The following is a 25,777-nucleotide window of genomic DNA, read 5'->3' on the forward strand; positions in this document are numbered from 1 at the left end:
GATAGGCAGTCTGGACTGTATCACACTGCCAGTTTGCCATCTAGTGGTATAGCATAAAGAAAATTTTACATCCTATTTCATAATTTCAGCAGAAAGATGCCCTCAGAACACAAACACAAGATGATTTTAGCAATCTCTTAGCAGAAGACAGTCCATGCATATGATCCTTAATTCTTAGACCTTCCAATTTGTCCCCCAGGAGCAGAGGCTGGCTCAAGGCTGAAGTTTTTTGACTTCATAGGAGAATGCCTGTAGAGATCCAGTTTTTGTTTAACACCTTAGGCTTTATTATTTTCAGTGTTATCCTGGTCTTCTTTTGATTGTATTTTTATACAATATCAGGGAATCTCAAAAAGTAGAACATGAATGGCACTTGAGAGAGCATTATCTGTATGACAATAGTCTTCACCCACATCAAGAGAGATTCAGTGTAGCCTCAAGAGCTCCCAACAGATGTTTGTTCAGGCTGTTCCACAAAACTTTCTGGTTCTCATGATTTCACAAACCTCTTTGGTTGTGCTGCCAGGCTCATGGTAGTTGTCCTTTAATGCACTGGTCCTGACTGCTGGAGAAAGCATTGCAAAGGAAAAATACCATTTCCCTGCAAAGTCTGTGAGCGCTGCTGAGGGAAAGCTCATCACTTCCTCACTGGGCTGCTGTGGGATGGGAATGTCATCCCAGACAAGGAATTCAATTGGCTACTCTGAGGAAGGTTAAAATATCCAGGGAGAAAGTCTGACATAACCAGCCAGCAGCTAGAAGAGTTGAGAAAGTGATGAAAAAACATGTCAGGGCATAGGGGACACTCGCACAGCATGTCTAGGTTTTGTTTCATTCTACCCTAAGAGTACAGCTAAGAATTATTTTCCCTTATACAATAACTCCCATGTTCCATATTCCTTATATCTGACAGGTGCACAGATTATTGCTATATTAATAACCACTTGGGAACTCTTCACTCTTTTTTTGGGAAGAGACAAACTATGGTTGCACAGAGACCAGAATGCCAGGGTAGTCAGACAGTCACTGTCTCAAATCTTTGTCATCAGTTAATTTAACCTCCTCAGAGTTTCAATAGCTATTCTGGCAGCATGCTCAGCCACACAGGCCCCAAAGGACTTCAAGCAATTTTGATAAGCCATTAATTTCTGATTTAAATAAAGAAGGAGCTGATGACAAGACAGTAAAAAACACCTCACTTTGGGAAAAGTCTCAGATGTGGAACTCCACAGGGAAAGGAAAACTGGGGAGAAACACTTATTTTATTTCTTCATGCCCAAAAGGTCAAACAACAATTTCCATCAGCTGCACAACTTAATTTTCTCACTCTGGCTGCAGCAGTAGCTGGAACAGAAGACTGCCTTCCCAAGTAGTACAGCTGGGTCTGTGAATGCAAAGAGATGCTAAATACCTGTGAACTGTTTTATATTATTGCTTCTATCACATACCTGCCAAGGAGCAGGATGGGAAAGACACAAGCTGGAGGAGCCATTTTTGGAAAAGAGACACTGTAACTTGATGAGAAAAAAAATCAGTTTTATAGCAAATTCAGTTCATATGGACAGTTCATTTACTCTGCATGTTTTGATGTGAAACTGGTTGCCTCAGCATGTTTTTGAAAGAAATCTTTCAGAAATACTGCTGAAAGTTAATTTTTAAAAAATGATGATATAGGCACATGAGATACAATTTTGGCTGTCTATAGTACATTTAATTGCAGAGCTGATAACAGACCTTGCACTAACAGAAAAGTAGGAGTGATAAGCTCCCTTTGGTAGTTTTGAAGTCCAAATAATTTCTTGTATACTGGGAATTCCCTGTGGTGAAAAAAGTCAGAACAAGTATACTGCATAAAATATTGTATAGCAAAGAAAAAAGAAGTTTCAACACAGGCAATACTTCTTCCTGAAAGGTATAGAGGTAACATGTTTATGGATAGAAAATATAGTATTTTTTTTGACACAGAAGTAACTTAAAAAAGGCAGTTTTAATAAGATAGTTAGTTGAGTTAAGACAGAACCCTTGGTAAGATCCTGACAAGGTACAGATAGAACAGACAGCAAGAAGTGGTAGCAAATGCAGCTCTTGTTACTGCATAAATATCTCACCCAATAATCAATATATTGGTGTCCCCATACAGTAAATACGTAGAAATGTACATGTGATGATATTTGAGGAAGTCATTGATTGAGTCCCTTACTAAAATGAGAATGGGACAACAGTATTCATCTTTTTGTTTCCTTCTGATATATGCAGTCCTGTATGGCTCAGTCTTGGACCTGGGATGGTGGAAATCTGTCCTTCCACCTCTTCTCTGAGAACTTCATTTGACAAGGTATTTACCTGCGCTTAGATACAACAGTGGGCTGATAATATGTGACTGGGTAGTCCCTTATCAAACTCAGAAAATGCGTGAATAGTCCTTCTTTGTGAACTGATTTCATCCCACTGTCTTGGATTTGCTTTAATTTCAAGCCAATGGAGAAGAAGAATCAGAGGTTTCCTTAGAAATTCAACTAACCATATTTAATTTTTCCATTGAACTGTTGAAAATGGCCCACTGTACTGTTTGTAAAATGCTTCTGATATTTAAAAAATATAAGACAGTCACAGCAGATGAAAAATTAAAAACAACAAGTTTGGCCTTTGTAAATTCTGTTTGTGTTGTCTTCCACCTGATAAAAAATAGTTGTATGGAATTTACAATACAAAGAAAATGTTTCCTTTGAGATATATAATTTATGTTTGTGCATTTTCAGATTATTGTTTAGGGTGAGGTGTATTAAATTTTAAAGATATTTCCAGCATATGATTAAGCTAACCTATTGATAAAGAAACTTCAAGAGCAGTCATATTGCAAAAGCTACCAAACAATTATGTTCATTATTTTCAAGCACAATTTTATTTTTTAAATTATTTTTTAATAATACCAATAACAGGGATATATTAAATAACCCAGGCATATTTATTTTAACTTAAAAAATAATTGTAAACCAGAAAGCCTCATGAGTAAATTCTCAACAGGGCAACATTTACTGGCTTTTAAAATGGGTTGATTAATGGCAAACCCTGAATAAACCAATCTTAATGCCTCTTCTGTCCTGGTTATTAAGTTTGCAGTAAAAGCCATTTCTCCTCTCCTGACAATAGAATCATAGAATAGTTTAGGATGCGGAAGAATTTAAGACCATCAAGTCAAATAGTTAACGTAATACCACTGCTCACCACTGAACCACACCCCTAAGTGTGACACCTGCATCTCTGGCAGCTATCTCCAGGATGGTGACTCTGTCACTTCCCTAGGCAGCTGCTTCCAATGCTTGATAACCTTTTCAGAGAAGAAAACTTTCCTAATATCCAACCTAAACCTCCCTGGAGCTACTTGAGGCCATTTCATATCATCCCATGACTTGGAAGTAGAGACCAACACCCACCCCACTACAACTTCCTACAACTTTTCCTTCATTGATTTAAGCCAAAACGAATTTGTCTTCTCCATTCTGTTATAGCCTGGTTTCTTTCAGAGACCATTGTAAAAATCTTTAGAGTTCAAACACTTCTGCAGAGCTCTGCACTGAAGCTCAGTTTCAAACTGTAACTGGTGTATCACTGAAATTAGAATGAGCAGTAACCTACTATATAATTTATCTTAGTCTCATGACAAACTAGGCCCTATGAGCTGATGTTCCCACTTCTTCCAATGCATAATTGTTTAATGATCAAAAATGAGTTAATTACCAGGAAGTTTTCCATGATATTTGGCCAACTAAATATTTGTGAGTTTTTTTGCATCTTAATGTTATCATATCAGCTTGAGTGCCTTAAAATCACTCTGCAATACTAATAAGAAAACCCTGAGCCAGGGAACAGTGTTTCAAAAGAGATTTTTAAAAGTGAGAGTAGACTAGACTGTCATATTAAGTACAAGGAGTGAACTAGTGATTAAGGTACTTGTTTTTCCAAAGCTTAGGCACCTGCAAAAAAGCAACAGAACTATTTATATCATTCAGCTGCATTTAAAAAAAAAACTTATTTCTTCTAAAACCATCTGATAACCGACACGAAAAATACTGCCTGCTTTGTTGTAGTTACATTGAAATTTGGGAATTGCACAGCTTAGTGCTTTCCCCAAATAATAGTTGTAATACAGAATAGTCTCCATCTGTTCTGAAATAAGCAACATGGATTCTAATACCCTCCCATCTGTATGTATATTTTTAGTCACACATTCAAGTTTGTAATCCCTCTGCTCCAGTCTACATTCCTGGCACAAAACATAAGGCTTGTTATTCAAACATTTAAAATTATGTTTGTGTGCGCATGAGTCTGTATTTTAAGTTCTTTTCTTAACTCTTGGGAAACAGTTTAAAATGTCTGCAATGAGACATTTCCTATTTCTCTTATATCTTCAAAAGTTTCTATTCTTGAATTTGTGTGTCATGTGGTTTCTAGATAGCTATCAAGAACACACCAAAAAGTGGAGGAGAAATTAGAGGACAGAGAAATCTGAGCTGAAACACCATGGGGCAAGTTATACTGGAATGTACCTTTTAAACATGGATTTCCACTTTATAATGCTGAGTTCTTGTTTATCAGGATTTGAAGTACAAGCTGAAGTCCTAGTGTGACTGATAGATCACACAGGAAGAAAAATAACATCCCACATGAGGTTCCCAGGTGTGTTTTTGTGGAAGCAGTGCAGAATATGTCAAGAGGAAACCCAATTACTTAACTACATGGAGGGAGATGGAGGGAAAGAAAACAAATATTTTCAGTGACTGAAGAAAATGTAACCAGTGGGGAAACATAGTTTGTACACAGAATTCTTAAGTGTTTGTATTGCCCCAGCTTATTTTGGTGAAACTATTTGCATGCTGAGAACAACCACCTATTTAAGGAACAGCAACAGAGATATCACTGTAACAGTTGAGAAAGACAGGACAGATTCCTATTCCAGCACTCCTTTAAGGAAGCTGGAAGGTCTTTGTCCCCTGTATTTCAAATTTATAATGTAAATCCAGTTTGAGCTGTGTTGTAAAAGTGCAAATAACTCCACGCTGCAAGTGATAGAGGCCTGTTTCTCAAAGGATGTGACTGGTCTTCCTAATTCCTAAGTGCAGGTATGCTTGCTGGGCTTGCCTGGTGGCAGAGAGATGGAAAATGCATGCAAGGACAAAGAATTGATAGAGATGCTCTCAGTCTGGATGAAGAGGGGAGTCTTCAGTGGGGAAGGGAGGCCTTCTGTGGAGCACATTGGCATTCAGATAAGCTGCAGCTACTGCCTCTCTTCAGTGCACACATAAATCCAGTGGCAGACCTCTGAGGATCTGAGCTAAACAACAGCCTTTCAGCACTGTCCAGAAGCTATTTTGATGGTTTTGAGCAAGTCATTCAGTTTTCGTGCCTCAGATTTTCATCTCTTTATTTTAGAGAGGTGATGTGAAGATACACAGACTCAGGTTTACCTTGTACTTGTGTGAGGACCTCAGTCCCTGATGGTGTAGGGATCAAGAGTCCCTGTTAGAAGATCCCAGTGAAGCCATCTCCCCCAGAACTCTGGTCCTGGTGCCAGCTCATGACACATCCTTTATAGGAAGGAGCGTGACACTGGGCAATAAAGAAAAATCTTCCCATTAAGACAGATGCTCTTTCCATACAAAATAGTGTTACTTTATGACCAAAGACATAAATTCTTCTGATGCGTTATTAACAATCTTTCACAAATATCTACTTCACCAGAACTGTTAGTTAATTCTTTCTCCTCTACTCCATCCCAAACTATTGTTCTTTGACAAATTCCAGTTGATTGCTAGAATTTACTGTGGATAAAGAGAAATTTGTTTGTTTATTTATTATGGGTCAGTGCTAGAATTCTTTCCCCAAGACTTTATGTTATAATTAAGAGCAAACAGGAAAGTTCAGTTCAATTTTTGCCTGACTCTTGCTTATTTTTAATGCCTCTGTTAAATTCTTCCTAAAGAAAGCTCTCATAGTTGCTACATATGACTCTTCTGCAGGCTCTTTTTTCATCTTTGATTTTTCTTAAAGTTCCTTTTCACACTTCATGTGTAACTTCCTACAGAGGTGATGTTGACAGTTGCTGGCTCGGTGTTGTAAACACATTAGTCCAATGAATGTGTAGTGACATATAAATATATTTTAGAGTTATTTTCCATTACATTCCCTTAACATTCCTGTATTTCCATGGTGACTGGACTTTAGGTTATGGTTTGCAGCAGAGCATTACAGATGTGCTGAAGCTTAGAAACTACCAGAAAACCATGTCTGAGGAAGCTGTGTAGTGAGCTTAGCAGAATACAAATTATTTAACTTCTAAAAACAAAGGAATATTTAGAAACACACAACCACTGACTAGTTATGTTCTCACTGCCAAAGGCTATTACTAGATATTTTGGACAAGGATTCTAAAAGAAAATAAAGAAATAGAAAGTCAAAGGGAGAATTTTAATTTATTTCAATGGAAATTTCAACCAGAAATTCAGATACAGACTGGACATTATTAAAAATATGCTAAATATCTAATAATAATTCCTCCTCCTTATTAGGTTTTCCCCTTACTTTTATTTGGCACTTGAAAAGGTATAGTTTTAAATGCCATGGGCACCTTTGAGAAGAGGAAAATAAAACAGTGGCATTTATAGGTCTTCAATAAGAGTAATTACTGCACCATCTTTTTGTGAAACAAAGGAAATTAGGGTCTTAGAAAAAATGTGGAACAATATAGAATAAGATCATAAGCAGGTGGAGTAATTTTACTTGCAGCATACTCTGGATGAAGTACCTAAAGCACTATGACAGTTACAATACATTGCCACAAGTACTGAGCAGGCACATTGTGATTTTATGGGTGACTTCTAAAGAAAATGCCACAGTCAGGTAGAAGTGTCAATTAGTACAACACTTCCTAACATCCCACTGATTCATTTCTTTATCTTTGAGTGTTAGAGGAATTGAAAATGTTGCACATTACTCTCCACTAATTTGATGCTTTTGGGCTCCTCATGGTACATTTTATTCCACTTTGGTCATTTAGAAACAATGTTCTACCTGAACACAAAGGAAAATGGATTCACAGACGAGCTGTTATTTCAGTATGACAGCATGTGGGAGGAAAAGTGCATTCAGGTTTCAAATCAAATATAAGGTATGTAAGGTTACATCTCCTGCTTTGTTCAGGTTTTTCTTAGGAAAGGAGTGCGGAGAACAGCTGCCGCTGTTGCTGCTGAAGGCACCAGGGAAGTGCGCCCCTGAGATCTCTAGCCAATATCAGGCATTTCAAATGATCTGGCCACTACCCTTTTTTACCCCCTGTCATCTCTCTTTCATTAAAGGAATCTGGGGCACTTATAAAGTCCTTTCCTGACTGCCCACTAGAGGTACACTGGGTTGGTTTAGCCATGATCTTGGGATCACAAATCCTATGAGAGATTTGGGGATTGCTCTCGGTAGCCTATAACAGCAGTGGGCTTGTCTATACAGGAATAGCTATTGAGGTAGTGCAAATTCACAATCTGCATTAATCTGCTTTAACTTGCAAGTCTGCACAAGCCTTCATGCTTTGTTAACTAAGTAAAAGTGATAATTTGTGTGAAATCAGGAAAGTGAAAACTCCCCAACCAACAAGACAAAAAGGAAACTAGGCTTTGAACAGGAGATACATTTAAATAAACTTTTTTTTTCCCCTGTGGGAGATCTGAGCTGCTAGTTCACACTTAAGGTGTGAGGATGAGCATGATACCGTGTCTGCACAGGTAAGTGTTACCGGAGACAGTACTAATGTCCTACTGCAGCACTGGCCTCCTCCTGATGACTTAACACAACAAAACATTGTTGTCAGGCAGCTAGACTGCTTCCGGGGTGAGGAACCTTTGCTTGACATGTTGTGCTGTACATATGTACTGTCTGCTGCCACCTGCAGCTTGCTGGAATCGAGCATCCTCTTTACAACATTGCCAAGTCGTGAAATCAGGCTTCCATGAGAGAGGCACCAACTTTGAGTAGGGTCACATCTGCCAAATCTTGTGTCTCAAGTCTATAATGATTACTGACAGTCATAGCACTGGTCAGCTGAAGAGATTTAGTTCATAATTAACCCTCTCCCTCTGCACTGACCACAATAGGGGGGGGACTTTTGGGGACTTCTATCACAGTTGCTGAAAGCAGCCCATGAACTAAGCTGCAGCATAAACATGACCTTTCTCCTATTTGTTAACCTGTATATGCTCTAAAATCTCTTCTGACACTGGACAAAAATGTGGCATGAAATTTTCCTTTATTAAAAGTAGACCTGAGAACATCTGCAGTAGTTGTATATAAGTAAGACTGCAGCAGTAAATTGCCCTGCTGCAAATTGTGATTTTATTGTGAACCCTCCCTAGAAGCTGCTTTTCTCTGGAGCTCTAAGGGAGAAATCTCCAATTTTACATAAAAATAGGTTTCTAGCTGGAATCTAAAGAAACTTTTATACATAAAATGCTATACATGAGGTTGAAGATCAGAAATCAGGTAAAAAGAAACTCCTAATACCTTTTCTACGCTGTCAAGAGTCTAATAAAAATCTTATTATACAGTGGAAGTCATTGACCATAAATTTCAAACATTCTGGCTTAGCAGCACTGAAATTGCCTCTATTTTTAGCTCTTTGAGTACCTTCAAGTCTTTCTCCTACTATTTTATAGCAGTTCCAGGTGCTTAAAAAGGTTTTATAATCTTTAATCTGGCTTCCAAAATTTTGGGACAAAGAGTCAGCTGTCCAGATTTTGTAGAATATAGTGTGGAAGGAGGCCTCAGGGATCATTTTGTCCAACCTTTCTCAGCAAAAGCATGTTCTAGACAGTATGTCCCAGCACCCTCATTATTCTTAAGAGTCCAACACTGGGAAATCCATCACTTTCCTGGGGAAATTACTCCAATGACTGATTTGCCTCATTCTAAAAAATGGTTGTCTTGTATCTAATCAAAATCTCACCAGGATGAACTTGTATCCATTATCCTTTGTCTTTTCCATGTGACTCCTTGCAAGCAGAAAGTCTCCATCTTCTTTGTAGCCACTCACGTCTTGCAAAACATCAAGCACTTTTAAGAGAAAACACTTGAAAAACCCCTTACTTTACTGCGGAATATGGTGCTGTGTTTCAGCTGAAGCTTTTTTTGCAAAGCCTGAGACGGACTTCAGGTCATGTGACATTTGAGGGGACACAGTGCTGTCCTGCTGCAGCATCCCTCCAGGGCTTAGGCAACGAAGAGTGCTCTTTCTCTGGCTGTAGAGCAGCCTTACAGCTTAATTTACATGCTGGGCCATCTTCATAGATGGCAGTGAGAGGTTCAAAGTGGTTATTGATCTGTTCCCAGGTTTTGGAATAATAGAATAAGATAGGACTCGAAAAGCTGTGCTATAATTGTATACTTTGCAAAAAAGCCACTGCACTTAAGCAGAATAAGATGAAAGCCAATTTTATGTCCCACTCTTGTTGCATTGAGCATTAAGCAATCATGAGCATTGAGAGGTCATAAAGCTTACAGATTTGCCACATCTGTGACAGACTGGGAGTGTTTTTCCCGCTGATGAGAGCAGTTCAGGATACCTCTTGGGACCACAATCAGCCTTGGGCTCTACAAGGTTGATGGCAAAGAGCAACACCCACTTTAGAACTACTTCACTGAAAACGTTGATGAAAAAGCAGAGACACAGCCTAAGGAAGACTTTAAATTCTGCTGGAAGAAAAGGAGGAGGAACTCTAATTATGGTTTGTATTTTGGTTTGAAAGTGGTGGGGCTGAGTTTGGGAAAGATGCCATTCCTCTTCCCTGATGCTTCTGTAATGCCACTAGAGGGCCCCGAAGTCCACATTAAAAAATTGTCTTTGGCATTTTTGAAAAGACAACACAGCCGTGAACGTGTTTTCCAGAACTCTTGTGCTTTCTCATTTTGCTATTCTCAATGGAATGTGTAGGGTGAACACAATCACAAGAAAATATGGATTTGGGGAGGGGGATACCATGAAGGATAGCATCACCAGTGACTTCTATCCACTAAGGACTTGCATGGCTTTCTGCAGTTTGGTGGAAGGGGTATCTCCTCAGCAGGAGCTGGATTTCCCCTGTGTCTTTTCTATTTTATGAGACAGAGGTATATGTAGCAGGTTCTCTGAGAGAGCACAGGAGGCTTTTGATTTCATACCATCCCCTATGAGGATGTTTGCTGTTTGTTAAACCTCACCTTAAGCTTTTCTTCCACAGCTTGTCTTTTGGTTGTGGAGGACTGAAGTACCTGGGTTACACTTGCGGTTGAGTGTGAATTATAAACAGGATGAGTTATTTAATAAACAAGAAAATGTTCCTTTTGAACAATGTTTCTTTTTCCTTGTAGAGTTGCATGTGGAAGGCAGCAATGCTGTTCTGCTCTGCATTTGTGGATGTCTGGCCAAAGGACTTCCTGGCTTTTGGTCATCCTGAAGAAGAGCACTTCCTTGTGCTCTGTCTCCTTGCAGTCCAGAGTAATAACCAGATTTTTGAAGGTGTTCAGACACAAGAAAAGTTTAAAAATAAATCCAGAAATTTTTCCTTTTTTTTCCCTTTTCCCATTTACTGTCTCCCCTTCTCTTTAATTAAATAAGCCTGCCACCTCACGTGCCACGGTCTTGATCTGAGACATTTTGATAAAGACATGTAAAATGATATTAAATTTTTGGCAGCACTCTCAGGACTGAAACTGTGGTTGGATCACATGAAGAGAGAATATGTCATTGGGACCAACCATTCAATCACTTCTGTCCTGGGAGAGTTTGAAATGTTGGGCACTGAAATAAAAAAATGTCATCACAAATTTTATGACTTTTGCTGAAACACTTATGATTTGATGAATGACAGTAAGAGCAACTGACTCCACAATCCAGAGAGGATAAAATACTAAAATTGCCAGAAACCTCCCCAAAATACCATGCCTGTGACATATAAGGAAGCATAGTGCAGTGTGGGCTGGCCCTACTGGTATTTGCTTTAAACGACCTGCATCATATCAGTGGCCCTGCCATCCCAGACTAATGAGTAGCTGTTCAGAGTGACCTCTGTTATCCATTTAATGCACTGTGCCTACGCTGCCTTGCTTTTTTGAGGGCTGCCAGTGGATACAAATGAGGCATAAACTGTGTGTTTTCCTTTAGAGATAATTTTGCCTTTCCAGAAACGAATTAGACTTTGCATAAGAAGTAGCACTTGAGACAAATTATGTCTGCTGGACTAGTGAATTCCAGAAAAATGGTTCACTAAATCTAAAGGTAGATGACTAAAATATATTATACATGTCAAGTCTGAGAAATATTCATTTATCTCTCTTAATTACAAAAGAAGTCTAGATGACTTCATGGGTTGTATATTATATATATCTACTTTTTGGCAATATGAATCCTACCTGTACTGTCAGTGTCATCATGTGAATCTTGAATTTGTTTGTGCCAAATTACCAAGTACAGTGTCTGTGGCACTTGGGGAGAGAAAAGCTTACCCTGGAGGCAGACTCCAATGCATATAGGGTCTTGAGAGACACTGCAACTCCCAGGTAGAGTTCAGCTACTCCAAAGGTGGTCCCTTTCCCAGCCTGGGACTCTGGAGGCTCTGGTAAATAATTTAAAATACACATCATTCTTCAGGCTGTAGATTAACACACTCTCTGCTTTCTTTTTTGGTATCCTACTGCAGATGTTTCACTTGTGTTATGAGTGAATGTTCTATTCTTAACATAATAAAGCTCTCTATTAAGGAGTGGTTTGAATTTTCATTAATTTTCTCTGGTTTCTTTTTTGGTATCCTACTGCAGATGTTTCACTTGTGTTATGAGTGAATGTTCTATTCTTAACATAATAAAGCTCTCTATTAAGGAGTGGTTTGAATTTTCATTAATTCAAATGTTATTTTTTAATTTTATTGAAGAGGGCATAAATTGAATGACAGAATTCTTTATAGTATTTTAATTCCTTTCATAAGCATATTTTGGGTCTTGAGGGATGTTCATAACAAACATGTGTTAGTTCCAAGTACCTTTCTTAAAACCCTTTGTGTTTTGGGACACAGCCAGATAGGATGACAGAATATATATTATTTTTATAGCTCATATGTTGGGTCGACAGAATTAAGCATGTTTTATCCTTGCAAGAAAATTAAACATTCCTGTCTAATTTAAAAAAGGGATTGTCTAAAGGACTTGCTTTATATGCTTTCAGGATACTCTTCTTGTTCATTAGGAACTGTTCTGTATTCTTTTGCAATCAGCTCTCATCTTTTATTGTGTCATTTCAATTGCAAGTGGTTTAAAAACACTGTAAAAAGCTCTGTGGACATCTAGTGTGTTAATTGGATGAGGAAGAGGAAGGTGTTCTTGTAGTGTGGTATTATATGCAGTATAAAATATCTCTGGGCAAGATACTGCAGTTTAGTGGCTGATTGTACGGCTCATTCAATACTGAATGAGGAGCAAGAATTCCTTTCAAACAATGGTTGTCTTTTGTGTTGTGTTTGTTTTTAATAACGCTGCTGAGAAGTTTAGGAAAAAATAAAAAGTTCATTTAATTAAAAAAAAAAAGAGAAGACTAGCATCCTCAGAAAAAAGAAAATTTTCTGAAATGGAATTTATCTCACCCTCCTTCAGACTAATGAATAATAACATATTCTGCTGACAAAAGGCAACTTTAGAAATATGATATCATCACAGCTACATCTTATTGATTGATCCCATGCAGTTAGCAGGACAGTTGTGATAGCCTCATAACAACTACTCTCTCCTTGAATTTCAGATCCACTTTATGTTTCTTTTTATTATTTCTCTCATTGTCACTATCTCCAGCACTGGTGAGAAATACCTGGAGTACTGGGTCCAGGCCTGGGTTCTCAAGTAAAAGAGAAACAGGGATGTAGAGAAATCAAGTCAAGCAAAGGACCATAAGGAATGGGAGCCTCCCACAGAGGAGCATCCAAGAGAGCTGAGATCATTAAGCCTAAAGATAAGATGGCTCCAGACAAATTTCATCAACAAGTACAAATATCTGACGAACAAGAGTAAAGAAGAGGGATGCTGGCTAATCTCAGAGGTCTGACAGGACCAGAGGCAGTGGACACAAACTGAAATGCAGGAGACTCCCTCAGAATACAGAAAAACACCTTTCTACAGGGAGGGTGATTAAACCTTGCACAGGCTGTGCAGAGAGGTTGTGGAGCATCCGTTCTTTATTAGCCTGAAGAAAAGGAGGCTCAGGGGTGACCTTATCACTCTCTACGACTCCCTGACAGGAGGGTGTAGCCAGATGGAAGTTGTCCTCCAGTGGTCTCCCAGATCTCACTCTCTTCCAGCCTAATTGATTCTGTGATTCTGTGATATTCCAAATCACTCTGAGCATGATCCTGGACAGCCTTCTCAGGATGACCCTCCTTGAGCAGGGGGGTTGCACTAGACCATCTCAAGCCTCAGGTCTTCTGTGTTTCTGCAGTTTGACAAGAGCCAGGACAGGCTGTGGCTGAGCAGCCTTAGTGCTACTTAGTTTATATGCAGGCATGAGCTTCTGAAAAAGGCTTTATGATTTTCAGACTGAGAAATAAATTTCTTCATTTCCACAGTGAAATAGAGCCAAAGACCAGTATGGACAAAGCATACATCCAGATTGAAAGGCTGCACATTAAAAGCCATAATGCCTAGTCTAAATGAATTAATAGTAAAATAGGATCTTCAGAGGCTATGTAATCTCTCTTTGTCCCTAGGCAGAGTTAAATGTGCCTAAATCATTACTGGCAATGTTTCCAGTCATTAGTGATCCTTACTATTAGAAAAAGTTCCTTGACAACTAAGTGAAACTTTAGCAACTAATGGCCCCAGATTCCCATTAATGTCTTTTTGCTACACTGATCATTGGGCAAACTTTTCAAGACTGCTGTCATTCCCTCCTCAGCCTTTTCTTCTTCAGGCTGACAAACACTTCAATTCTGTCCACCTTTTCTCACTAAAGACACAAGAAAAAGTCAATGGGCACTTTGAATCCAAGGAGTGGCACGTGCCTGCAGGTTGTCTGCCTAGCCTAGGCTAAGTGCTACCAAAAAAATTGCTGGGATCTCTCAGGCTGACCCTTGAAAACAGCCCCTGATGAGATGTGTGGCATGTATTGAAAAAAAAAACAAAAAAAACCAAAAAACTTGCAAGTGCTCTTAGAGGCTTTTGGAGCATGTTATCAAGACTATCAAGCAGTGTTTAGGTCAATCCATATGTACCTAAATGAAAGCAGTGTTCCCCATGAGGGAAGATGGACACATGGTGTCTAGTGCCTGGTGTCACTGGGCTTCCTGCCTTGTCAGGCAGTGCCTGAGCTTTGGGACAGCAGTTCACTGCAGCTTTACAACTGAGATTCTTTGACAACTTCCTGTGTGGAGGAGCTTGCCTTCCTCCCTTAGTTAAACTGGGAGCACTGGGAGAGCTGCCTCCTGCTCCAGGCACTCAGCTGCTTTCCCAGGGCTCAGGAGAGCTCTGGTCCCTGGGGGCATCACCAGCACCTGCAGCACTGCTGAAATGCACTCACCCACAGGATGCACTGAGGTTAACCAAGTTCACAGAGCACTGGAATGTCCCCAAACTCCCCTGGTGGGAGTAGAAACTTCACTAGCAAGCACTTGAGGCATTTTCTTTGCTACCCTCAGAGCATCAGGTAACCCTTTGCCTTCAACCACCACAATTTGCCTGAAGAAAGTAGTAAAACAAATGGATAAATACAAGTTAAAATAGGAAAGAGAGTAGGGAGAAAATTACTCCACATTATGCCCCCTCGTCCTAGCCTGGTGAGGCAGTAAAAGCAGCCTTGAAAGAAGGATTTTTCTTCTGTATTTCTTACAGTACAAAGCTGAAGGAATTACAGATTCAACACAAACAATTCAACTTCCCCCAGGAACAGCACTATTTGCCCAGAGACAATTTAAAAAATAAGAAGAGTATATCTTGTATGCTGAGTTAATGAAATCCATGGCTTCTATAAACATAATAGGGCTACAAACAATAAACCAAGAAAACTGGTGAGATTTTACAATCGCAAAAAGGATGCTGCTATGGGGAATAACAAGGAACAAGAGTCTGCTCTTATGAAAGTCTCTGAAAATTTTTTTTTCTCACTCATTTCACTTTGAAAATACCTTGAGAAATATGAGGTATATTCTGATGTCAAAATTCTGAAAAATGAATAGAAATTCACAATACTTTTCAGTGCCACCTAATCTGTATTTTTATTCAAGTGAAGTCACTGAATAAAAACAGATAAAAGAGGAATCAGACCCAAAGTACTGAAGTAGATAAAATAATTTAAATGCAAAGTGTAGTCTGCTAAAAGTAGAGTGCACATTTATATGTTCAGAAAGATACTGATGCTTTCAATCTCTCCCACACATTACTGAAGTATAAACTATTTTAGTTAAAATGTTTTATTCTAATTCTTTTGTCAAACTCCATTGATTTTAATAAGATATCATTGTTGTATCAATGTGTAGAACTAGAAAACAAAACATTCTAATGCAGGCATTTGCTTTTACAGATCTGTTTCATATGTCCTTGATTATGCTTTGCTGTGGTCTTTGAAATCACCTTCCAAGTCCTTTCTGTGGAGGCCACAGGGTTATTCCCAACCTCTGAGCAATGCTTTTTCTAGGAATTGGCAAGGCCCCTAAGGCAGTTTGCAAAGTTTACATTTCTCATGGTACCGAGCACATGGGCTGCCCCTGAGGGTGTTTGTGGCTATGACAGCAGTCCCAGCTTCTGGCAGAAAGACTCAGTTTTAAGTAGAACTTTTTATTGTCTGCTTTGACACATTGTTATGAGCCCAACAACATAGGAGCAAGATCACCTACAAATGCAAAAGACAAATAGACTTGATAGCTCAACAGAGTGGAAATTATTTGAGAAAGCTTGGGGGTTTGAGCTATATTGAAGATGTATGGGTTTAAAGTTCTCTCTGGCAGAATGTCAATTGTAATACATTTATAACTTGAGAAAAAGAGCATAATATCATTTTTCAGCAGTTTGATAAATGAGACATTGGGGAAAAATGTTTATCCTAGAACAGAAAATGCCCAGAAATCTTCTGTCACAGACCATGGACTTTTCAAACCTCTCTTGCAGTAGTTGATTAAGCCATATTTGGGACTATCATCAGCTTACCTTTGATTTCCTTTACCATTGTTTTACAAAAAACAGAGCTGGGTTAGAAAGGTTAGAAAACAGATTTAATTAGTTTTCTTGATAACGTTATTAAGCTCATGCTTTTTTATTAGGCATTCATATCTACTCTCTGTTTCCCTCAATACCCAGAGGGTAAAAGAGATCAGCAATGAGTAGGTCTGAAAGAATAAGGACTAGTATGAATAAGAATAAGAATATAGGAACAGAATTACAGGGAATGTTTTGAGGGAAAAATGTAGAAAAATGGCTTGGGGAAAAAAGTGAAAGTAAAAAGATACTGAGACATTCTGTGAGGTTTTTTTATTTATTTTGCAGATTGGAAACAATAATCAAAACCATTTCCCACAATGGTTAATTTCAACATTTTTCAAATTAAAACACTTCACTTTCCAAACTGAAACTATTTGCTCTCCTTTGATTTCATAAAATCACTACATAGTTTAAATGGACAGCACTGAAAGCACATTGACTTATTTCTGTAATAAGAAAAAAAATCCTGTTCAGTTACAGATAATTCTACTCCTTGATTTTGCAGTATTTTCAGAATATTTCAGTTTTTATTCTTGCCAGGAAATACTACATTTTGTAGTTGCTAGTGAGTTAAAAAAGTAAAATAGACTATTTTCTTAGCTGATCATATTAGGTGATAGCACTCTATATCATCATGAAGACTAAAAGACAATACACTTAGATTCACAACTGAGAAGGGAAAAAGGCATAGAAAAGTTAATTACAAACCCCTGCTAGTATTCAAGTATTTGGTAGAAAAACAGTTGCACTGATTTTGAAGGTAACATAATTAAAGGTGAAGTAGTAATGATAGAGCTGTAGCATAAACACTCCTGTTTTCTCTGAGAGAAAAAAAGAAGTGGTTTGATAACTTTACCCAGTAAGGTGGCAAAAAATTTTACCTTGAAGTTTTGGCTTAATTTGCTTCATTTTTTTAGTAGTGGTTAAAAAAAAAATTAAAAAAGAATTCCCTGGTACAAGGAAAATATCACTTTTAGAGAACGGACAGTCTGTCATCTTTTCCAGCTTTTCCAGGATTTTGGATAGCACTAGGAGGGAAAACCACACACAAATTTTATGGGAAAAAACCCAATTTAATGAAAAGTGTTCCTGAAAGATATGTAATTTTCCCCATCAGTTTTCTTTCATTTAGAGCATCATTCTCCTTTGGAGAATTAAAATTGTACCTTTTGGTGTAGTGGGGACTGGCAGGCACTCCTGCTCTTTTTTGATTGGAGTAGAAACTCACCCAGCAGAGACCCTGTTTCAGTGGCATTGACTCCACCCTGATTTTCTCCAACTTGAGTCCTCAAAACAAGTGCTAGTTGCACGACATGTTATGTAGTTTGAAGTTGGTCTGGGTTTATTATCCAAATAAATTTTATAGTTACAGCAAGAATGCAGTGCTTTGTGGCTTTGTGAGAAATATACTGGGATAATAAAGCAAGAATGCAGTGCTTTGTGGCTTTGTGAGAAATATACTGTTCTCTGTAAATAGTTTTTTTTTTTACTTTTCACAATCTGGATCTTGTCTTTTTTTTGTACACCTAATTATCTGTTTTGCATTCTCATTCCTTCATTGTTTTACCATTAACTTTTTTGTTTTGTCATTCATTTTTTTTGGTCATTGATTACAATCATACCATTTGTCACAAATTTTTGCCATAATTTTTTTGCCATACATCCTCATCTTGCCCCATCCTATTCCTTGGTGGGCAGGGGTCTGGGGCTAGAAGTGGATTATGATGGTCACTGCCACAGCCTAAGGCTGATAACATCCTCACTGGGAATAACACTGCAGAGATGGCCATGGTGCAAGGAAAGTCTCTCCAAATCTTGCTGTGTTCTCATAAAAATATAAGGCAGAGGAGTATCTAGGGTATTTTGATGGGATTTCCCCACCACAAAGCTAGAGGGGTGATGAAGAGGGAAATGAAGGAACAATACTCCTAGATCTTGTCATGTGCTTTTTCTGTCCTCAGTGCTGGAAGGTGGAGTTACAGGAAGAAAAGGTGCTCTAAGAGATCTTTGATCAATATCTACAAATTTATTTGACAGATGCAAATAAAACTGAAGTAGTAGATTCTGAAAAGAGTAGGACTGATCTAGTTTAATGAAGATATTTGACAAAATTATATAACATGGTACAAAAATAGCACTTCTATTCATCTCCATAGTAGAAGAACAAAGCAACTTACTGTGAAATTGGAAAAATCCATTTTAAAGCTCATAAAAGAGAATGTGTTGATACACTGTATGCTGTTAGCCTGGGACTCCTCACAATTTCTATCACAGGCAGCTTTTGGCTGGGCTGACCATTACTTGTGGGAACACTGAGACAGCTGGTAATAAAACACTGAAATAAACTTGGTACTTAAAGGTGCATAGGGACACACATGAGTATTAAACCATATATTCTTGTCTTTCATTAAGTCCTTATAACAGAGGTAAGTGGCTTTTGTTTTCAATTAAATATAAAATAAATCATTAAAATATATTAATCTTCAATGAAATTAGTCTGTGTGAGCTGCTTGCAAAAATAGTTATCCTTCCATTTTGCTCCAATTTCAGGCTTTTTTTCTTAGAATATGTGTCTAAACAACATAGCTCATCCTTAGTGATTAAGATGACAGTAATAATCTCTTTCAATAACCCTACAACTCTACAATAAGTTTTAAGAATAATAATAATAAAAAAACATTTCTCTACTATTTCCTTTCCTGTGCAGGAGGCATATCATGTATATATTTATTTCATGTTCCTCGACTTCTTTATTCACATTTTTTTACGGAAGTAAAAAGTATATTTTGTATGTAAAATAGACTTTAACAAAATTTTTAGAGTGGAAGAAACAGAAAGGGGCAAATCTTCAATTATCTTGAGTTTTCCATGGTTAAAGGGGTCTGTAAGACAAAGGTGAATTCATAACATTGTTAATTTCCACCAATTTCTGTTTTACACTTGTGTCTCTCTGCCATTCCCTTTTTATGTGAAGTGTTTAAACAAGACTCACTGGCAACCATCTGCCATGGATTTTATTTTCATTGCAATGCACTAATAGCAAAGTTGTTTATCTCTGAGAGGCTTACTGAATAAAAAAAATGTCTAGCAGTGATTGCATGGGGGGTGGCTCTCTCTGCTGAGGAGAGGAGTTCATAGAAAGAACATGGGTTTCTTTCCCTCTGGTGCAGTGAAATTGAAATCCATGTCCAGCTGATTCTTGTGCTGTGTGTGGTAGCTGCGTGTCTGTTGTCTGAGTGTGGGCCATAAGGACAAATGACTCTTCTGTCACCAGCTGGCAGTGGGATGGGACCTCAGTGAGAGCCGAGGGCCACGCCTGGAGCTCACCACGACTCCCGTGCATGCAGCTGAAGGTGCTGGGGCAGCAGCCTGAGACATGGGAGGGAAGGGCAGAAAAACACCTCCAGTTCAGCTGCCTTCTGCTCAGCCTCTGGGTTTGAGGGATGCTGGAAATAATCCTTAGAGAATAAAAGACTTTTCCTTCCAATCTCTCAAGCAACATGCCACAGGGAATAAATCAACAGCTAATTTGGAGAATATTTTCATGGGCAAAATGCTAAATTTGTCTATTGTACACTGTTCCTTGGTGGCATTTAAACAAGTTTTATATAAATGTTTTTCTCTGCCTTCTTTTTTATTGGTGATGTTCTTAAATTAAGCAGGTGAGTTTGTTTTTTTGTCTATTTCTATAAATTCCTGTGATTCAGTGCAACCATTCTACCTTATTTTATATATACACTATTATACAGTAGGTACCTTTATATTTTATTTAATTCTGTCTACCTTAAAATGGAAACCAGTTCACAATTATGCATATAGAATTCAACCCCTAACCCATTCCCACCAGTAGTGGAGTTTGCATGGGTGCTCCCTGCCCCGCTTCACTGAGCATCATCATTTCTAAAGGCTGGCTTGACTTGGCCTGACAGACCTCTCTGGAGCAAAGAAATAGATTAAGAAATGCATGGATTAAGAGCTGAACTCTAAAAGGTACAGAACCGGACTCTCAAAGGTATTATATTTTCTTAACAGCAAAGTGAAATTTCCTGGAACCCACCAATTAGAAAACTATTTGGAAAATATTTAAAATTTTAATTATTAATTATTAATTCATTAATAATAATTTAGTAGTTTAATTATTGTTAATAGTTAATTATCTATCAATTGAATGATTATTACTATTATATTATTAATAATATACTATAAATATTATATAATAATATAAATATCAATGATCATAACATTGATAATTATTATTTATTAAATATTATTTATTTTTAATGTATAACTTTGTTATTTATAGGTTAGTGTGCAATTACAGCTATTTCCTCATATTTGAAAAAATATGGTCAACAAGCATCAACTAATTGAGTCTCAATTCTGAAGTAGTTACCTATGAGTTTATAATTTCCATTCTTAAATCATGTTAGATTTTAAGAGGTTTGCTCTGAAGCATGATTAACTGCAGAGCATGAGGTAAAGTACAGTAAGTGTAAACACCCTGTCTTTCCATATGTGTATGAAAATTTTTGTATTTCAGAGCCTTGGTGCATGTGGGTAGTATACACAATTTTAATAAAAAAACTAACAAAAATTACTTAAACCAAGAAAAGCATTAAGAAAGATAGACTGGCTATGTCTGTAATGTGCTTGTGGACCCAATGTGACCCAGCTGGGCTCTCTGTCTCTTCTCTGCCTGTACTGGCAGAAGACCTCTTGGAGCACAGCCCCTAGCAGAGAGCCACAAGTGATGTGCACTGACCCTTCATCCTCCTCTCTCTGCACACAGGGAGGATGTGGAGAGGTTTGGCCAGAGAGACTTAGTGTGTGTTTTCCAAAGGGAGAAATGGTGTGGACCATGCTAAAGATCACCGTTATTTGCCTCTCTTGTGACCTTTCAGCTAGACCCACTGCACACACAGCTGACCTTTCCATGGTCCAGCTGCTGCCGTTTGCAAAGAACGTGTTTAACTTTGCTATTTGCAACAGGAATTGTATATTTATAATGCGGGTTAAGGTCTTGCACAAAGACCATAGGACTTAATCACCCCATATTCTCTAGACCCAGGATAGTCTTAACCTGTTTTTACTGTGCCCCTTCAAGTAATGTAATGATGATATTTCAAAAATGATTGCATTCAGATCCAGTTTGAGCCAAGATAGATGCAAAGTTGTCCTGGATAGAACTATGTAAGAATGCAACATTTCTGTTAAATGTGCTATGTCCACAAGTCATCTGTGTGCTTTGGTTGACTTGCTGTTGATCTTCTCCCCTTAGCTGCCTGCAGTGGGGCAGACTGGGGCTGGACTGGTTTGGGGTGGTCTTCATCCCTTTTATGTTGATGGGTTAATACAACATGGATCTAGCAGGGATCCTTGCTACCTGCATAGCTACAAATACTCTGTGTTCTACTCAGCGATGAAACTGGAAGCACTAAATAAGAGAAAACAAATCCTTGTAATAAAGGGACTTTGGAAATAAATATACTGTGAAAACATTTCTTACATAATTGTAATCTGAAGCAATGAAATTGGTGAGAGGAGCTAAATGAGGGAGAATGGGGAGTTTGGCTCATGGTGGTCACCTTTGGAATAATTTTTCTGGACAGGTGTTTATCCAGTGGTTTCACTTGGTCTTTCTGTGAAAAGTTGGTTAATGCACATTTTTGCTTTATCTATCTTAGAATATGAGAATCTGCTGTATACATTGTTCTTCATTTCCATTGTTTCAGTAACAATGTTTCAGTGAAGTGCCACAGCTCTGAAAGACCAATTCTGATGTGTGAATTAACCGAGCAATGCATGGCTTAAAATAAATAGTTTTAGAAGGAAATCAGGAAGAATTTATATTACATATGCTAATTATAATAAGTCACTGAATGTAAGTCTAAAAGGCAATTTAATATGAAATCTGTCTTGCCTAACTCTAGCTGTCAAAGCTAAATTAAGAACACACAGGGGAACTAGGCTATCAAAGACAGTCATTTAATGTCTTTCATATAAGGGGAGAGAAACAGACACCATCACAGAGCAAGTTTTTCAAAGATACTTAGATATGTATTTTAGATATACTTCATTGGTTATGGAAAATCCTAGCTGATTAGCTTAGACTGTGTGATGAACATGTAAATTAGATGGGGCAAATCTTTGTCTTGATACTGTAACAAAGCAGACCATGAGGTAAGGCAACAGCAAGTTATTAACAGCCATGGCTGACAATAATGACATTCTAATCATTGAGATGATATTAAATAATGAAGAAATCATTCCTGAAGAATCAGCAGAATTCTGTCATTAACTTACCTGCTCACAGTCCCCCACATTCACCAAGGCTGTACTGTCTCTCTGCATAGAAATGGTTGTTTGCCTTTCTTGTCTGGTCAGTAGGATACAGGGCACAGTGGGTTGAGATGTGTGGAGATTAGGTTATGTAGATCTGTCCAGGGTGTCTAAAATGACAGAGGTGTAGCTGAAACACATTTAATGTGAAAAGAAGCAGTCAGCATCAATGAAAAGCTAGCTTTTGTTTGGAACTGAGGAGTGGTCATTTAGCAGTGACTGGAGGAAACATGAAAATGCTGATGTAGAACCCAATAAGTCATTCAAATATTTGCTGTTTTCCTGCTTTGTATTTCAGTTCTGAACTTATGGTTGCTGCAAATGAGGCATGGTAGTCAAAACATTTTAGTGGCCATAACAGTGGCAGACATTGCTCGTTGCAATGAAATCAGAAATGCTTGTTTAAAAATCTCTCAATATTAGCTCTAGTACTACATAGAAAAAATACTAACATTTTTTTTTCCCAATCTAATTGCTTGATTGAGTGAATATTTGTTATAGGAGTTATTTGGGAGCTACTAAAAAATGACACTTATAAAATTCTGGTGTACCAGCAGGGTTGCTCAGCTCCTAGGAAACAACCAGCACCAAATCAGCAATAGGCTGTGTGCATCATGAGGGTATGTTGCTGGTTACTCCTGCTCAGTGACTGCTCTTTTGGTTCAGACTTGAGAAGAGAATTAATGAGCTCATAGTTTTCCTTGCTGTCTTTGTAGCTGGACAAACAGGATGTGCTGAGACTATGAGAAGGGTGACAATTCTTTATGACTAAGTGACTTTAAGGCATGGGAAGGCTGAAAATCTTTGCTTTGAGAATGGGGAGGCTATTTAAAAACTATTTAAATGCTGTGTAGCTGGAATATTAAATATTGGAGACTATTAAGACAAAAAGATAGAAACGGCAGGAAATTCTTGTGGTGGATTGTAATTTTCCTGTGTGTAAGAGGTGTCATTGAATTAGCTGTGAATCATATGAACTTGGTACTGCACTGTGAGTTTTGCCCTCTATCAAATTGCAGTGAGTGACCTGTGCATTTGGTGGCTATATTTCCATGTTCTCTCTAATAATTTCTTGCATGTCAGTCATTTTGTGATTCTATTAAAGGCTATGCTTGAAGAGCAAGCTGTATGCAAATCCTGTGACATTGCTGACTTTCTATCTGTGCTAGAAAAAAAATGACAACACAAGTACAACGAGTGAGATGACCCTGCCTACTGACAGTATTGCAGAGCCAGAAAACATTTCTGTAGGGGCCATGAAAAGTGTGAAAAGCAGAAATAACTAGGACAGAAAGTATCTGTATCCCCAGAATAAACACAGAGTGGAAGTCAGTGTTTCCTCTAAATGTTAACCTGTGGCCATTCTAAAATCCACATTTGTGTCCATCCAGATGGCAGCCCCAATCACTGTTAGGAGACTATCCTGGAATGCATGACAGGAAGCTGCTGGGCAACATGCCCTGGGCTGTTCTCCTGGATGCTCCTCTGCCAGTCTTTGAGGGTTCTGGAGATGCATCTGCTGTTTCCTCCAGAGCCATAGATGAGGAAAGAAGGCCTGACTGCTTCCCTCCAGCAACTAGGAGTGTTTCTCCTGAAATCAGAGGGATCTGCAGTATCTCAAAAAGGAAGGGTTTCTGTGCCCTCCATCCTCCCATGCCACTATGGTCCACTGAGAAGGGTGGTCTTGAAGGTAATGTTGAACCCCGCAGTATTTCCCACATTTCTGCTGCTGAATGCCTAGAAGTTGGGTTCTAGGCACTATGTGTTTCTAAAAATGGATTGCAGGCTGTCCTAGTTCCAGCCAAGGACTGAGTTAATTTTCCCAGTAGCCCTTGAGAGGGTAGTTTGGAGCCATGTGAGTGTGGCAAACACAGTGTTACCCCATACCATCTTACACCATGTCTGGGGTGGGGGAAACAACTCTCACACTTCTGAGAGGAAGGGGCACCATTTCCAGTCATGGCAAAACATGGTGGATGTACCAGCTACCACTGTCTCAGTTTAGTGAGTATTCTGCTTGTAAATCACCCTCTCTTTGTACACTGTTGCTATTATATTGCTGCCGTGACTGTTAATTTTCTTATCTCATTGCTGTTTCCAGTAAATTGTTCTTATCTCAGCCCATAATCTCTGCCTTTTGTGTCTCCCATTGTAGGTCGGAACAAGCAATGGACATCTGATTTGGGAGAGTCTCCTTGTAAGGGGGCACTGAACTAGGGAGTGCTGTTCCTAAAACACAACACAGCCCAAGATCACCCCTGCAAGTGGATGGGACTTGTGATTACTCACAGTGGCAGACTTAGAGTATTTGCTCACTTCCCCCCTTGCCTATTCCAATTCCCTGACAAATCCGGTGCTGATAGTTAGTGCATTTATGACATGTCACACAGAGGCAAGCCAGAGCAATAGCACATGTCATAGTAATGTAGCCAGTATCCATAGTTTACGGTGCAGTGAATCTTCTATTATTTGAAGCTAGGATAAAGAAGTCAATTAAAACCAAGATTATTGGTCCACAAAGGTGAAAATTTGCCTAATGTGTGAGTTTCACTTAAAAAACATGAAATTGTTTTCTGACTGTTACTTTCCTTGAAAGAAAGATATCACAAATTTTATAGTACTTGTTTATGAGCAAGTTTTATATTACTCATGGATAAGACTTCTTGAGCCAATTACGCTTTATTCCTTGTCATTTGATTCTGCTCTTCTGGAGAATTGTTTCAGCTATGTTTGGCTTTGAGATAACCCAAACATGGGATTTTGTTCTTCTTAGAAGTTTGTCACCTTTTAGTCTTGCTCTTGATAGTTTAAATTTTTTCTCACCCACCCACACACACCCACACCCACACACAATGTTATTGTTGTAATTTAGAGGACATAAACCAGTTCCAAATGTATTTCCTCAGACTCACAACGACTGGAAGGAATTGACATTTTTGTCAGCTGCCTGCTTTGTGCAAAAGAGAACACAAAGAAAACAAGCAGAAATGTCAAGTTTAGGTAACAGTGATGACTTCACAGGTTATACAGTTTGGAATATTCTCTACCATGAGAACTTTCCTTCAGTGGCTCTGAAATGCATAAGCTTTTCTGCAATTTAAAGACCTTGTACATTTTTGTAATATGTTGTAGTTGATGAAACCACATTTTGTGATGAACATCTGTGGTTTTTACTGTAAGCACTTCCCTC

General features: G+C 38.4%; 1 long non-coding RNA gene across 2 annotated transcripts in view; it reads right to left on the bottom strand.

The window, feature by feature from the left end:
• LOC120510803 overlaps positions 1–25,777 on the bottom strand; it is an 85,466-nt gene that overhangs the window by 40,175 nt on the left and 19,514 nt on the right. For both annotated transcript variants that reach the window (XR_005629593.1, XR_005629592.1), the window contains exons 2-3: positions 22,552–22,717; positions 11,524–11,633 (exon numbers count right to left, since the gene is read on the bottom strand). This is a non-coding gene — a long non-coding RNA (uncharacterized LOC120510803). The remainder of the gene's footprint in view (positions 1–11,523; positions 11,634–22,551; positions 22,718–25,777) is intronic.

Source organism: Passer montanus, unplaced genomic scaffold, assembly GCF_014805655.1.
Source record: "Passer montanus isolate IOZ18808 unplaced genomic scaffold, ASM1480565v1 scaffold6, whole genome shotgun sequence".
Classification (NCBI taxonomy): domain Eukaryota; kingdom Metazoa; phylum Chordata; class Aves; order Passeriformes; family Passeridae; genus Passer; species Passer montanus.